At 38.2% G+C, this 14,287-nt stretch overlaps 1 protein-coding gene across 7 annotated transcripts in view; it reads right to left on the reverse strand.

Annotated features, from left to right (window-relative positions):
- Nucleotides 1-14,287, reverse strand: part of DENND1A (DENN domain containing 1A) — a 496,671-nt gene that overhangs the window by 351,695 nt on the left and 130,689 nt on the right. The gene's annotated exons all lie outside the window — the stretch shown is intronic.

The raw sequence follows: 14,287 nt of genomic DNA on the forward strand, positions 1-14,287 counted from the left end.
AAAAACAGGACACACACAAAATCCAAACACACAGAAAGCTAACAAAATTTCTACTCTAAGCCATTTCAACTTAAAACCAGGGACTCCAAGGGAAAGCTACCAGAGGTTTTAATGCTTATGATTAAGAAGGGTAAAACAGAATGATAAGTTTTCAGAAGCTTAATTAGCACCAAATTCAAGAATGTTGATCAGAAATTTCTAAATATGAAAATGGGAAACATTTTCTCTATCTCTATAAATGTCAGATTACATCCAAGATCCATAACAGAGTTACAGCCAAAGTTTTTTAAAAAAAGAAAAATCTTTGAAAAAGGGAATTATACAGAAAGGACTTTCAACACCTAAACATAAAAGCTGGGTCAAATTTCTAACAATGCTGCTCAAATGCTACAGAATCTGTTTCCTTTCTTTGGTATATTTCAATATTTACTCCCAGTTTACCTTTTTTTTTTTTTCTTACAAATGTTAGTTAATTTTGAGTCATGTATATGTTATCATTATGTTAATTTGTATAATGCCTAATATACACAGCCAATGTAATTCAAAGATAAAATTACAAAAAAGTATAGAAATTCTTCATGTTCTATAACATGTATCATATAAATTTCATATCTAATTAAGTATGTTGGTGGAATGCTTAACAACAGCTGAAGAACCACCTCTTCAGTAGTTTCACTATTTTTAAGTACAGATCTTCATGACCTTGGAAATCTAATGTAAAAATACTGGATCTTACAGAAAAAATTTTAACAAAATCACTTTTCCCCTTTTGTATCTCTCCGTATCTTCAAAAAATTACTTAAAACTAAGTCATTCCCAAATTACAGTATTATCACATCCTCTATTCTGAGATTTCATTTGATTAACTTGAAAGCTTATAGCAAAGAGGTGAAAATGAGAGAGCTACATTTTTCAGATCAGTAAACTTCTTGACGTTTGTTTCACATACTTACAAAATGAACAAATGATTCGCTTGGAATCTCTTACGATTAGCATTTGGTGGCGTCAGTAATGGAATTCCTTGGACTTAATATTATTACTGTAAGATATTTTGCCTTGTTCATTTCCTTAAACATTTTAAACCCTGTTATCTGAACATTTATATTATCAATATACTTAAAAGGAACAAAGATTGGGGAAAATGGGGGAGGGGGAAACACAAGTCAGCACATACCGAAGGAACAGGGTCCCAAAAGTAAAAGTGCAAACATGATTTCACTGAAGAAGCAACTTGCCCTCAGGAAGATACTACTTAGGGGGGGAAAAAAAAAAAAAAAGAGCACTGATAGAAATCGTATTTTGTAAGCATATTAAAAGCTGTCAGCTTTTAAATATTTTAAATGCACACAAAAATGTGCACAGATGGGCAACTTTTCTACTCACATTAGTCTAGAAAAAAAAAATCTTTCATTATCAAGCTCAAAGTCCTTGAATTTTTTAAACTTAATTGTGCCTCTATTTCTTAGAATTCACACCCAAAGGCCAAAGCTTTCCTGCCACCAGTCCTTCAAATCTGACTTGGACATTACACGGGAGGAGGCTCCAAGCCTCCCTGAGGTCTCACTCCTTTTACAACACACGAAAAAGCAGTCGATAATGGGCCCATGCTGAATTCACTGCTCTCCACGTCTCCTCTTGGGACACAAGCCTAGCAGATGTGATAAAAACTGTGTCAGAGAAGTGGCTCTAGTTTGTGCCTTAATGACAACTTAAGCCTCTAAACCAATACAACCAAAGGACTAACAGAACTGGCTGTTACCTCTCTCTCCTGCCAATCTTTGAATATCTCTGAACTGAATTAGCACCTCTACCCACAGCATCCCCTGCCACCCCACAAAATCCATTCTAATTTTAAAAGACAAATGAATTCAGCAAACACATCGGTGACACGAGTGTCTGGGCTCTGTGTGTGTGTGTGTGTGTGTGTGTGTGTGTGTGTCTGTGTGTGTGTCCTATAATTAAGCCCTAACACGTATTTCATGTAGTTCAGATTTTCTCAAGGTATGATTGTGCATTCAGAGGTCTTGAACGAGTGCCTGGTTTATTTCCTCTGATCACCACCCCAGTAACCATATTAACACATATGACTGGTAGACTTCCAGGTTCCAAAGAGTGCCTACAGGTCGAAAAATTATTTTTAAATATGTTCAACCACAGGAAAAAAAAGTGACATTCTGAGTTACTGAAACATTCTAATTATTAAAATTTATACAGAAGAATTTTTAAAACCGTGGGTGGTGATACTTTTAACTCATAAGAACTCTTTGTCTTACCTAATGATATGGTACCAAAAAATAGATTTAAATGTGTACTTCTGATAACATTTTCTAAATTCTATAATTCAGCCTTCAGATGATAGGTCTTTTTACCCAGTATCTTGAAAGCCTATTCAGTCACAACTGCATACCCACTTAATCAGCAATCATTGTTCTGGGATGCAGGACTTTGTTGTCAAGACAAGCACCAAAACCTTAAAAAAATTTTTTTCAGAACTGGCATAAGAAAAAAGTGATCTTTGTCAGACAAGGACAAATTTATGCAAATCTTTTATAAACATTCACAAACATTTATTTAGCTTTTGAAATGTTGGCCTCATTTGAGAGCATGAAAATGAGGGGGAAGTAGGAAAACGCAAAGGACAGCTTAGAAGCTGGCACACTACATAAATATTCAGAAGGAAGATTATAGGATTCATGTTAGGCTGTCTTAGGCTTCTCCAAAGTCCACACAGAATAGCAAAGAACAAAACTAACGAGAAGTACAGCAGATGTTAGACAATGCATCAGCCTCTTTCCCTCTCTCACTTGGCTATACTTGGACGCTTTTATATTTTCTTTCAATATGGTTAGGTCATTCAAGGATTCTCCTATAGACTCTGTATTGTGGCTACAGATCTATAAGCTGGAGGTCTGTCAGCTTTCCAAAAGTTTCCAATGAAAAGGCATTATGCAAATTCTACCTCTCTTACCCTCTTTCAGGGGGGAAAAAAAGCCTCCAGGATGCAGTCATCGGAGTATTGGAAGCCCCAGCCTTCATTTCTGTATAGCTGTGTTTGCCTCAGGGCCACGCTGCTTGTTTTGACAGTGGATCCCCCTAGATAGTTGGGATTAGTCGAGCTTGTTTAGATAAACTTGAAATCAAGGCCTTCTCTAGGTAGACAGCTAGATGTAGCTACCGAGTTTCCAGCTGCCTCCTCCTTTCATCCCCAAACAACTGGAAATTCACAGTAGCTATCACAGCCACAGGCTATGTCACATACATAAGTACAAAATTAAAGGCTGCTAAAAGAAGCCTTTGTAAGTCTTAGTGCTAAAATAAGGAATCTGTACTGCTTGGTTTATACAAATTATTCTAGCACTACCAGTATGGAACTGAAATCATCAGTTAACAAGGCATATTAATCAAGGTTTCCAGCTTCTTCGGAGAGACAGGATCATAGTTTGATAATATAGCTAACCTTCTGCTTCTCAGCTCTTGTATGAGAGTAATCGCTTAAAATGTTGAAAAAGAAATAATAGGCTTTATTTATCCAGTGGCAGGAGATGTCAGACACCATCAACAAACACTGGGAACACACTATGAAGATCAAACTGTAAAAATCAAATCCGCTTTTGAGAGAGAATTATTCAGCAATTGATTAGACAGGGCCCCACTGAACAGTCACCTCCAATTACAGAACTGCTTCAAATCAACTTTTATTTCCCCACAAGTTGCAGATTCTAATAAAACGCTATCGGGAGGACTCAAGCACTGAGGAAATTTATACTCAGAAGAGATCAATGACATCTCATTATAAAGACAAAAGGCAGATGCTACGAAACAGCAGTGAAATTTTTTAAATTATACAATTTAAATAGTTCTCCGAAATCTAATACTCAAGGATTTAAGTCTTGCAACTAGAAAGTGTCCCTTCAGAGGGCCGGCAAAATGTAAACAAAGAAAACAATTCAATTCCACACGTATGTTTTATTTTACTTTACACACCATGCTCTTAACATGTGCGTCCCAATGTTTACCCGAGGCTGGGATAAACTATACACACAACAATAGTATCAGAATAGTTGTCAACACTTTGCAGAACTATTCTATGAGACACCATATGGCCCTGAGAGCCCTCTACCCTCTGACCACACCATCAAGTCGCACAAGGCAGATATTAATCAATCAAGAGTTGACTGATTCACCAACAAAAAAATGTTCTCATAATTGAAGAGCTAAGCCACTATTTAAAAGAAAAACTTAATGACGTGCAAGACATTCTGGAACGTCAGTCATCAATTTGAGGTTTTCCTATGGAATTTATGGTTCATTTCAGTTACAACTTACAAACTAAAAGGAGTCAGCAAACATTTTCTCTAAAGAGCCAGTTGGTAAATATTTGAGGCTTTGCAGGGCACTGATGGACTCAGTCACGGATTCTTCTGTTTTGTTTGTTTGTTTTTAAATAACTCTTCATAAAGGTAAAATCACCTTCACTCAAAGGCCACACATAAACCTCCACTAGGCAGTACTTGGCCAGCTGACTCTAGTTTGCCAGCCCCTGATCTAGACTGTCAAGGAGCCTCATCATACAAAAGAACCCAAACTCATCAACACTCAAATTCTGAAATTTCTGAAAGGTGAAATGACCAGGCCAATCATACTGGCTCTAGGGTGATTCAATAGTTCTCACCTGGTTATCACTAAATGGCTAATTGTCTACTGCATACAAACATGTTCTCTTTTTGGAAAATTATTTAAAATACAACAACAACAACAAAAAACAGAAACAAAGAATTACATATCAAACCTATTTCCACCACTCAAAATTCACAACGGTTTTGTGACATTAACTCTTCAGAGAAACAATTCTTTTGTAACAGCTCACTGCTATCACAGGTGAGGTTCAGGGGTTTTCTTAACAAATAAACTGATTGATGCTCTTTGGATCACGGACAGCTCTTCAATAGTTATTTTGTCCATAATGTCATAAAAAGTATTAAAAGAGAAGAAAGCTTTACTCACCGCTCCCACAAACAACACATGCTATATACCCAACGTTCTGTTCAACACAGAACATGGAAGAGCCTTCAAACTATTGAATTTCTGGCCCTTCTTTCAACCTCTACCCCTGAAGTGTGTTTCCCAGGATTTTCTCTTCCTTCTTCTCAATCGGCATTCTCCTCTGTTAATAGTCTATTTACACTTTAATTATCATTATGTAAAGGTCTTAAATTCAAATCTTCACCTTAGATTATGTCTAACACCAGGCTCTGTTCTGTCTTTTTTCTCGTGTCCCGTAAGTACTTTAAGCTTAGCATGTTGAAAATCCAGATGCATCATCTGGGTTCCTGGAACACTGGGGCTCACTAAGCTCTTTCACTCCATCCAAACAAGAAAGGAGCTCAGACAACCACTATCACTTGTTTGGGGGTGGGGGCAGCAGGAGAGACGATCCATTTGAGTGACTTAGATTCAAGTACTGGCCAATTGGCTGTTGAATTTTAAAATAACTCTGTGAAGAAAAGATTCTGATTCCTTAAAAGCTTCCCAAAAGTTAATAAACAAGAAGGCAGACAGAAAGGAGACCCTGGAATGAAGCATATTTCAGTCATCTTAGAAAAGGAAATGTGTATATTTCCCTAAGCAAGATAATATCTTAGAACCAATGTGCTAAGGGCCCTGTCTGCACAGAGCTTCTGATCTAGTTAGAAAGACAGATGCTTTGCAAATGGATACATGAATGTAGAATTCGACTGTGAAGGGAGCTTTGAAAGAAGAGGGTCTTCTGACAGAATGATGGGGGGTGAAATTAGATGGAAGGGTCATAAAAGATCTCAGGAAGTGGCATCTTGAGCTGAGACCTTGGGAATGAGTAAGGATTCACTAGTCAAAGATTGTTAGAGGAATAGGAAGAGAAAGGCCAAGAAAAAAGTAAGAAAATGAGCAAAAGCCACTGAACAAGAACCCTTGACACACTCAAAGAACTGAAATCAGCCTGGCATGCTGAAACAGAGCAGGGCAAGAAGCAGCAGCTGGGGAATGCCTGGGTGGCTCAGCTGGTTAAGCATCTGCCTTCGGCTCAGGTCATGATCCTGGGGTCCTAGCATGAGTCTGGCTTCGGGCTCTCTACTCAGCAAGGAGCCTGCTTCTGCCTCTCCCTCTCCTGCCCACCCTCCACTTGCGCTCTCTTACTCACTCTGTCAAATAAATTTTTAAAATTTTAAATTTAAATAAAAAGTTTTTTAATTTTAAATCTTAAAAAATAAATAAATAAATAAAGATGAGGTTGCATAGGGTGTCAGGGGCCAAATCATGATGGGCCTTATAGGGCATGCTACGGAGCCTGGGCTTTATTCTAGGGCACTGAAGTCACGAGCAGGGTTTGAGTCCTTTACATCACTTTGCACGTCACTTTCTGACTTTGCCGTAACCCCCAAGTCTTCCAGATTGCAAGGGGTTCAAAGGCTATTCTCATCGAGCTCTTCACCTGAGCTCCCACGCCAGTCCTGCAACCATCATTCCTAGCATTCAACTGACCATCATCTCAGGACCCTATATTTCCACAGGAGAATAAAGACACACACCCGGGTGCCTGTCAGGCCTCCGATTCCTCAGGGAAGGAAGGGGAACCTCACACAGGAACCTTAATAATAACCCAGCAGCATGGAAAGGGATTATGGTTGAAGAGAACAACAAAGGAAGTGTAACAAATTTGAACAGGATCAGCTTAAATCTCTCTTCAGAACATGCTCCTGATAATCTGGTGTTCCTTCTGAGACCCCAAAGCCCGTTTTCCTGTATACGAAGAACGCAGGACTTTTTACTGCAGTAACGTGTTATCTATCATTGCATTTCAGAAGCCACTGGTTATAAGACTATTATTTTTCAGTACTACTAGGGGGAAAAAAAGCTTTGAATGATATACCATCAACTCTAAGATGCATCCCAATTTCAGAGATGTTAAAACGTGAAAAATCGATGGAATATATTTCCCACTTGACTGAGTTAAGAATGGTGGGATATCCACAGTCAGTATCTAGTGGGGTACCCAGCGCAGAGGAAACACCCAGTGAAAGTTGGTGCTAAAAGATGGCTGGATGACAATCTGGAGATTTAGACGCAAAAATAAGAGCATTAACTGAGCATGTACTATTGCCAAGCACTGTGCTAAGAGTCTATAGGTTGTATTGTTTAATCTCTGTAGGAAACAGTGAGGCCACATGGGCCAAAGGAGAACTGAATTTATCAGAGAAACAATATTTATTCTTTTTTTTTTTTTTTTTTAAAGTAGGCTCCATGTGCTGTGCGGGGCTTGAACTCACAACCAAGAGTCACATGGTCTGCAAACTGAGCCAGCCAGTGCCCCAATATTTATTCCTGATATAAGAAATAAAAGGAATGGAAGAAACTATTAAAGTTTGTATAAATGTGGTATAAGCCATTTCTGTCAAAAATTTACTATTTATGCTTAATAAATGTAAGAATTATGTACAAAATTTAAGGTATCCAATTGACCTATGTAACTTGTTCTGATTCAGCCTTCATTATGTCGCTCATATACCAATGGTCATCTGCTCTCTGGAGGGGGTAAAGTGACAAGCAGAAGGAAGCCAATACGGGTCATGCTCTATGCTAGAAGTTTTACATATGCTCAACGATCCTGCCAGTAATCTTATGTATCATAACGATTATCAACCTCTTATGCGTGAACTGAACCTTAAAAGTGGAGTAAAATTAATCAGGTAGAACAGTGAAGCAACTTGCCTAACTGGAAGTAGACTGTGAATGGAAAAGCTAACATTTAAATCCAAGTTCATCTGTCCCTGGAGCTTAAGTTCTATCCATAGTCCTCAGCTTACTGCTTTGTTGACTACAAATCAGAGTCTCATTCTTGGTTCCTGCTGGAAAGGATTCTGTCACGACAGTTATAAACACTCAGACAGCTCCAACTTTGCGGTAGTAGCCCTCCATGCTGAAGGAAGCTAACGCCTCTCTCCCACCTCACTCTCCAACTACAGCAGTGGACTGCAAGGCTTGTGTTATCACAGGGTCTTCGGTTAGGGGAGCCTCATGTGGCGGCTTGCCCAGGATATCCTGGTTTGCTCAGTTTGTACAATCATGGTGCCCGTTTCACTCTTCAAAGTGTTCTTGATTGGCTGCTATGGTCCTCAGACTCTTGGAAAACCATGGCATGTCTGGAAGGCCCTAAAAGAACAAAGAGCTGTTCTATCTGCCTTGTGATGGGAAACTGGGGAGTGATGTTAAAAAGGTTTTATCACTTGACCCCAGGTTCTTTATCCACATTAAAGACTTACCTACATTCTAGTACTTAATGCAATACCAGACACATCATGAACTACATGGAAACAGCAAAATCTTCCCTTTGCTTCATTTTCCTCATCAGAAGCTACATCAGAAAACATTTATTGAACTAGGCTAATCTGGGTATTGTGTATATACATCACGCCCACATCTCCTGCCAGTTCTACAAAATTAGTATTACTTCTTGTTTTACAGATGAAAAAAAAAAAATGAGGCTGAAAAAGTAAAGCCTTTGCCCAAAGGGCCTTTCCAAAGCCAGATCTCCTACAACATGGGGATACCTACCTTCTACTATTTTTCTTTAGGCCAAACATACCAAAAAAGAAGAAAAGGAAAAAGAAAAAAGAGGAAGAGGAGGAGGAGGAAAAGAAAGAAAAGCACTTAAAATTTGTAGGGGGGGATGATAATTGTTAAGAAATAAGTGAGACATGAATAATGCAAAGATTTTAGCTGCCATTAAATCTGTTTATTATAACAGATATATTTTAGAAATTCAGAAATACTTCTCAATTTACTAGCAGTTAGATCTCTAGAAATGGTAAGTATCTGGAAGGTTGGAAGAGTTCTCTGTTAAAAATAATGTTCTCAACAATTTACAGTTTACACTTCTAAAATCAGATGTTATTGAAGAGGCATCATGTTTGAAATATATTCAAATGTAAGAATCTTAAAAGCCTCTGGTAGGTAAGATAGGATTTAATAAAATGATGTCTTCGTTTGTCCTACCTCATTCAAATTGTGAGCTCAGAAATCACAGTGTGAAAGCTATTCTAATAATCTTTTATTATTACATATCAAATATTTGGACTACTAATATCCAAGCATAGTACCAAGTGCTAGAGATATGGACACGAAGCAAGCAAGAAACCCTGACCTCCTGCTTGGGGGGAGGGAGAGGATACATAAACAACAACACGCAATAGAGTGTTTTCGGTTTTCTGACAGATGGTCATGGAAAAAGGAAGGTACAGAGAGTTCTACCGGGGGGATGTGAAAGACCCCTCAGAGCTGGTGACATGTGACCTGACTTTTGAGATGAGTATTTACTAGACAAACTGCTAGATAAGAATATTCCAGGAATAAAAGCAACGTGAAAAAATATTATATCACATATTTCACAAGGCTGGTATATAAGCACATGAGCTTTGTTAAGCTCAATGTTCTTTAAAAGATCATCTTAATTCTTTTATAAATATCTTTTCATTTTCTACCCACCAACCCCCACCTGCTATATACCCATGTACACACAGTACAGACTAGTCCACGGTATGGGTTTCATCCTATTTCACATTTGAAATCTGAAATTGACCAAAGTTACACAGTTTGTAATTACAGTAGCCACAGGACTCTCAACTCTACTGTGTGTATTGAAAAAAACAAAAGCTAACACAATAGTACAAAGCACTATATGCGACCAAAAGGGCTAATTTACAAGGACAGTGGGGGCACGTTACTAAATTTCTAAGATTTTGAACACGCAAAGTCTCAATATGCAGATTTCACAACTGAAATAAATTAAAAATAATTAGCTATTTGAAACCCCTTCATCACCATTTAAAGAGTTTCCATATTTTCAGTACATTTTTGAACATATTCAAGAACTGTTTCTGATTATATCTCTTCATCTTTACTTGACAAAGTACTCTCTCTTCCTCTTGCAACTTCTCTAAATTTTGCTCTGGAACAGCACAGGCTCAGACAGGAAAGGTTTTCCAGAATTCTTAGGCTCTGCCAAATTCTGGAGGCAAAGGTTATCACATATAACCCTAATACCCAACAAAACAAAAGCACCCACACCGGATTACCCTGCTGCCTTAAATCTGTCCCTAGACAGGGGAGCCACTACATAACTACTGGTTATTAGATGCCATGAATGATTCTGAGCACTCTTACACACTTCACATCACTTAACCCCCCCCCCCCCAAAAAGACCCTAGGAGGTCTTTACTATGATTACCTCTAGCTTACAGATGTGGAAATGAAATCCTGAAGAGGTAAGTCCAGTAAATGACAGAGCTGGGATTCAAACCCAAGCAGTCTGGCTCTGAAGTCCCTGTTCTTCATCACCGCTATCATTCATGCCTCTGTACTCTGCTTTCTGGAATCTGAACTCCTTAACAATTATGTCTGTGTATGACGTACTTCATATTCACAATTATTCACTGGCCCGTAATTTATCCTCGCTGCTGAGAAGAGCCTCTAACACGGATTATAGTCATTCCTGTACTTAAGAGTACAGACTGATAGACAAATAATACAGTGTAAGGAGTCAATGTTCCAAGTGCTCTCCAAGTGCTGAGACAGAGTGACTAACTCCGCCACGGCCAGTTTCACAGGGGAAGTGATATGAGCAGGGCAGTTAATGCTAAACAGAAGTATACCTGGGGAGCAGGAGGGAGCTTGAGGAAGGATCTCAACCATAAAAACAGCTTGGGCAAGAACAAAGGTGGGAGAAAGCAAAGCATGCTGGGAAATGGTGAGGTGTTCTCGGACTGCTTATAGAGTGAGAAGGAGTAGGAAACTAGGCTGCAAGTTAAGTCAGGTCAGACTGCGAAGGGCCTGAAATCCAAGTTTTAAGAAATTTGGAGTCAATCTTGAAGGCACCAGGGGACGAGCAAGAGTTCTGACTAAAGAGAAATGGTGGGATTTGAAATACGTTTTAGAAAGTTATCTCTGGCCGTCTTACAGAGGAAAGTGATTAAAAGGGCACTGGGCTGTGGGCCATTAGGAAGAGTCCACAGGAGAGAAACTAAGAGTTGAATGCAGAGGGAAAAAGACTGGGGAGCAACGTAGGAAGGATAATAAACAAGACTTGCCCGATCAACTGACACTGGTTACATGAGACTAAAGTTAAGGCTCAGACTACAGTGCTCAGAAACAGCCCCCATCCACCTAGTTATAACCATTGAGTAACTCAAAAGAAACAAGACCATCCAATAGTATTCACAGATGTCTGAAATCTAGTGGAGCTTTTCTGGAGCCAGAATAAGACCAGGAGAACACTTCTAATAAGAATGTGTAAGTAAGAATTGCATAATTACCATTTCCTGGCGTTAGATTAAGTAAGTAGTAGTACAACGTAGCTGCATAGCTTGGCGTGCTTTCAGAAAGAATAGCTCAAAAAGAATTTGTCTTTTTAATGAGTTCCTTCTATATAACTGTAACAGCTGGGGAGTGACCAAATTGGGAAGAAATCTTCAACTTGAAAGAAAAGCCTTAAGTCAGAAAATGTATCAATTTTTTGATTGGGTTTAGTTAAATGTTTAAGGTTTTGAAATACAGTTTTCATTAAAAAGCCCGTCCAACCCCATCCCATTCTTAAATTCACCCTTTTCTGGAAATGGAAGTGGGGGGGAACTCATGTTATCGATACGGTAGAGAAGCAGCCTTTATCTACAAGGTGGTTTCTCTTCAGCAAACACTTTAAAAAGCATCAACTTTGACATTTGTCCAAGGTGATAAATCTGACTTGTAACAATACAAGGAAAAATAAGAAGCAACACATGACAGATTTTTTAGGATTACTGTTCAACCATCCATGAACCTATACTTGGAAAAAAAAAAAAAAAAACATTAAAACCAAGCCAATCATCAAGAACAGGACACTTTTAAACACATACAAGGAAGCAGATGTTTAATCTGGGATGCATTTGTCCATCTGCATTCTGTCAATGAATCTTTTCGAAATTTGTACTATGGTCCATCAAAATGGCTACCTCTCATGGCATTTGTGGGTACTGGTGCACTTCCTGAAGAAAGCTGCTTCTGCAGGGCGCTTTGTTGCTGTTATGTTAAACAATCAGCTCCTAGGGTCTGAAGAGTTTGAGTGTTTATATCTGTGGATGAGAAAATTACATTTCTATCTACAATCCCAGACTGCCAAGTTGCTAAGAATTATGGAAACTGACCTTTCTGAGCAAGAGGTGGAAAAATCCAAAAATCAACAGTGACTCTCAGGAAAAGCACATCCAAAACAAACCTAAAAGATGATCTTCTTTATGGGCAGCTTCAAGACTTTCCCACTTGGGTTTCTCGATACCACTCTTATTAACTCTACTAACTTCTACAGCTCCATAACATAAAGGACAAGAAATTGTAGGAATGTGATTACATGGTGGCATCACTACCGTTAGTTTTTGGAGACACCCCCAATTCTGGTCATGCCACTGTGCTACAAACCAACAAAATGACCTGAACATGCATTACCCTTATAGCCTACGAGACAGTAAGGTCCTTCAGCGAAGAGTACAATCTACTACTTCTCTCCTCCTCTTTACCTAGTATGGTGCCTGGCTCACATTCTGCAGACACTACACTTAACAGTCTCTCATTCAATTAATACATAAAATCAAATCTACTCTCCCAGTTTCTGCCACCAAAAACACACACTAAGGGGAAGAAGAAAAGATCAGAAAATGCAGACACTTATAAGTTAGTCTTCTTAAGGCCAGGTTGTAGAGCCATTTCAAAAGAATGATCCACCTGATGCTTCTATAAGTAAATCCTCTCAATGAGATTTAAATGAAGCAATAAATTCTGTTCCATGTATATGGTGTCAAAAAAGGTTTCCAGAACCAAACTTGACCTCAGCATTTAAAGCAGATCAAATCTGAGCAGTTTGTATGAGCAGACTGGAAGCATGACAGCACCCACACTTTGGAGAAGAATGTGGAAAAAAAAGAAAGCTCAATATTTCTAAGGGAAATGGGATACAGCCAGGTCTGATTCCATTCTTCGTGAGCTTGGTGAATGCAAGGCCCAAAGGACCACAAACCCAAAGTCTCAATTCCAACTTGAAGATCCTACAGTTTCAACAAGTCTCTAAAGAAAGACTAGCAGAATCTTTCTGGAATCAATGTCACAGTTTATACAAACCAGGCACACAGCTGCTTATGGTTTTCTGCCTAATGACAATGAGAAATATCAGATTTTATAATTTCTTTTAAATTTTGTGTGACTATTACAAATGTATGTCACATTATACAATGTCAGTATGAGACGTCCTTTCACAGTAACAGAAAATTTATTTCTTTCAATGAATCAGGGCATGAACAAGTTTTAAATAGAAATGTTTAATCTCTGGTTTATCGAGATTTAGAAGAAAATAACATGAAAGTTTTCAAACACAGGAGCTCACCAAAAGAACGAGGCAATCACCAGCATATAAGCAGCAAGTCTTGATTAAATATTATCTCTGTTGTCTTTCTTAACCAGAATCTTCCAATCCATTTACAAAGGTTAAACTATGAATAATTGTGAGCCTAAGAAATGTTTTCTTTAGAGCATACCTGAAGTATGAACAGATGAAAACTCCATATTTAAGCAATTACACGCAACTCACAAATGCCAATTTCCATCACAATTAGCCTAAGTTATGCAACATATTTTTGTTCCTTTTTAGTATATAGGTGATGCATGTTTTTATAATTTGCTTAACTGCCTATAGTGAAATTTTAAAATCACATAGACCATATAAAACCATAAAAGAAAGGGTACCTTTTTATTTTTCCCAATGTACCATGTTTCTACATTGCTTATAGAGCTTGTACAAGCAACACTGTTAGTTTCTATATAAAGATTTCCATAAAATTTTTATAGTTTCTATAAATGCATAAAGATTGTTGGTTTCATTATAACCTCTGTTTCAGTGCCAGTGGAAAGAAAAATTACCTGCAACTCTAAACAGCGAACTATATATATAGAGTAAGTAAGTGTGCTCAGACCTCTATTCTAAAAGCTCTAAGACACTATATTTCACCAAAATATGCAAAAGCGTACCGGAGAAGCAACTTCTAGCACACTCACCCCAAAGCACCACTCTTGGAACAAACAGGCTATAAAAAGTGCAATTGTGAGAACAAATTATTAATTCTACATATTTTAGTACAAGAGGTAATCGTCTTATAACTAATATGTTTTAAAATGGTATGTGTAATGCCTATTATACTTGACATATTACAAAGCTATTTATGGAAATCCTCTC

The sequence above is a fragment of the Lontra canadensis genome, unplaced genomic scaffold, assembly GCF_010015895.1.
Source record: "Lontra canadensis isolate GAN:19392208 unplaced genomic scaffold, GSC_riverotter_1.0 scaffold30, whole genome shotgun sequence".
Taxonomy (NCBI): Eukaryota; Metazoa; Chordata; class Mammalia; order Carnivora; family Mustelidae; genus Lontra; species Lontra canadensis.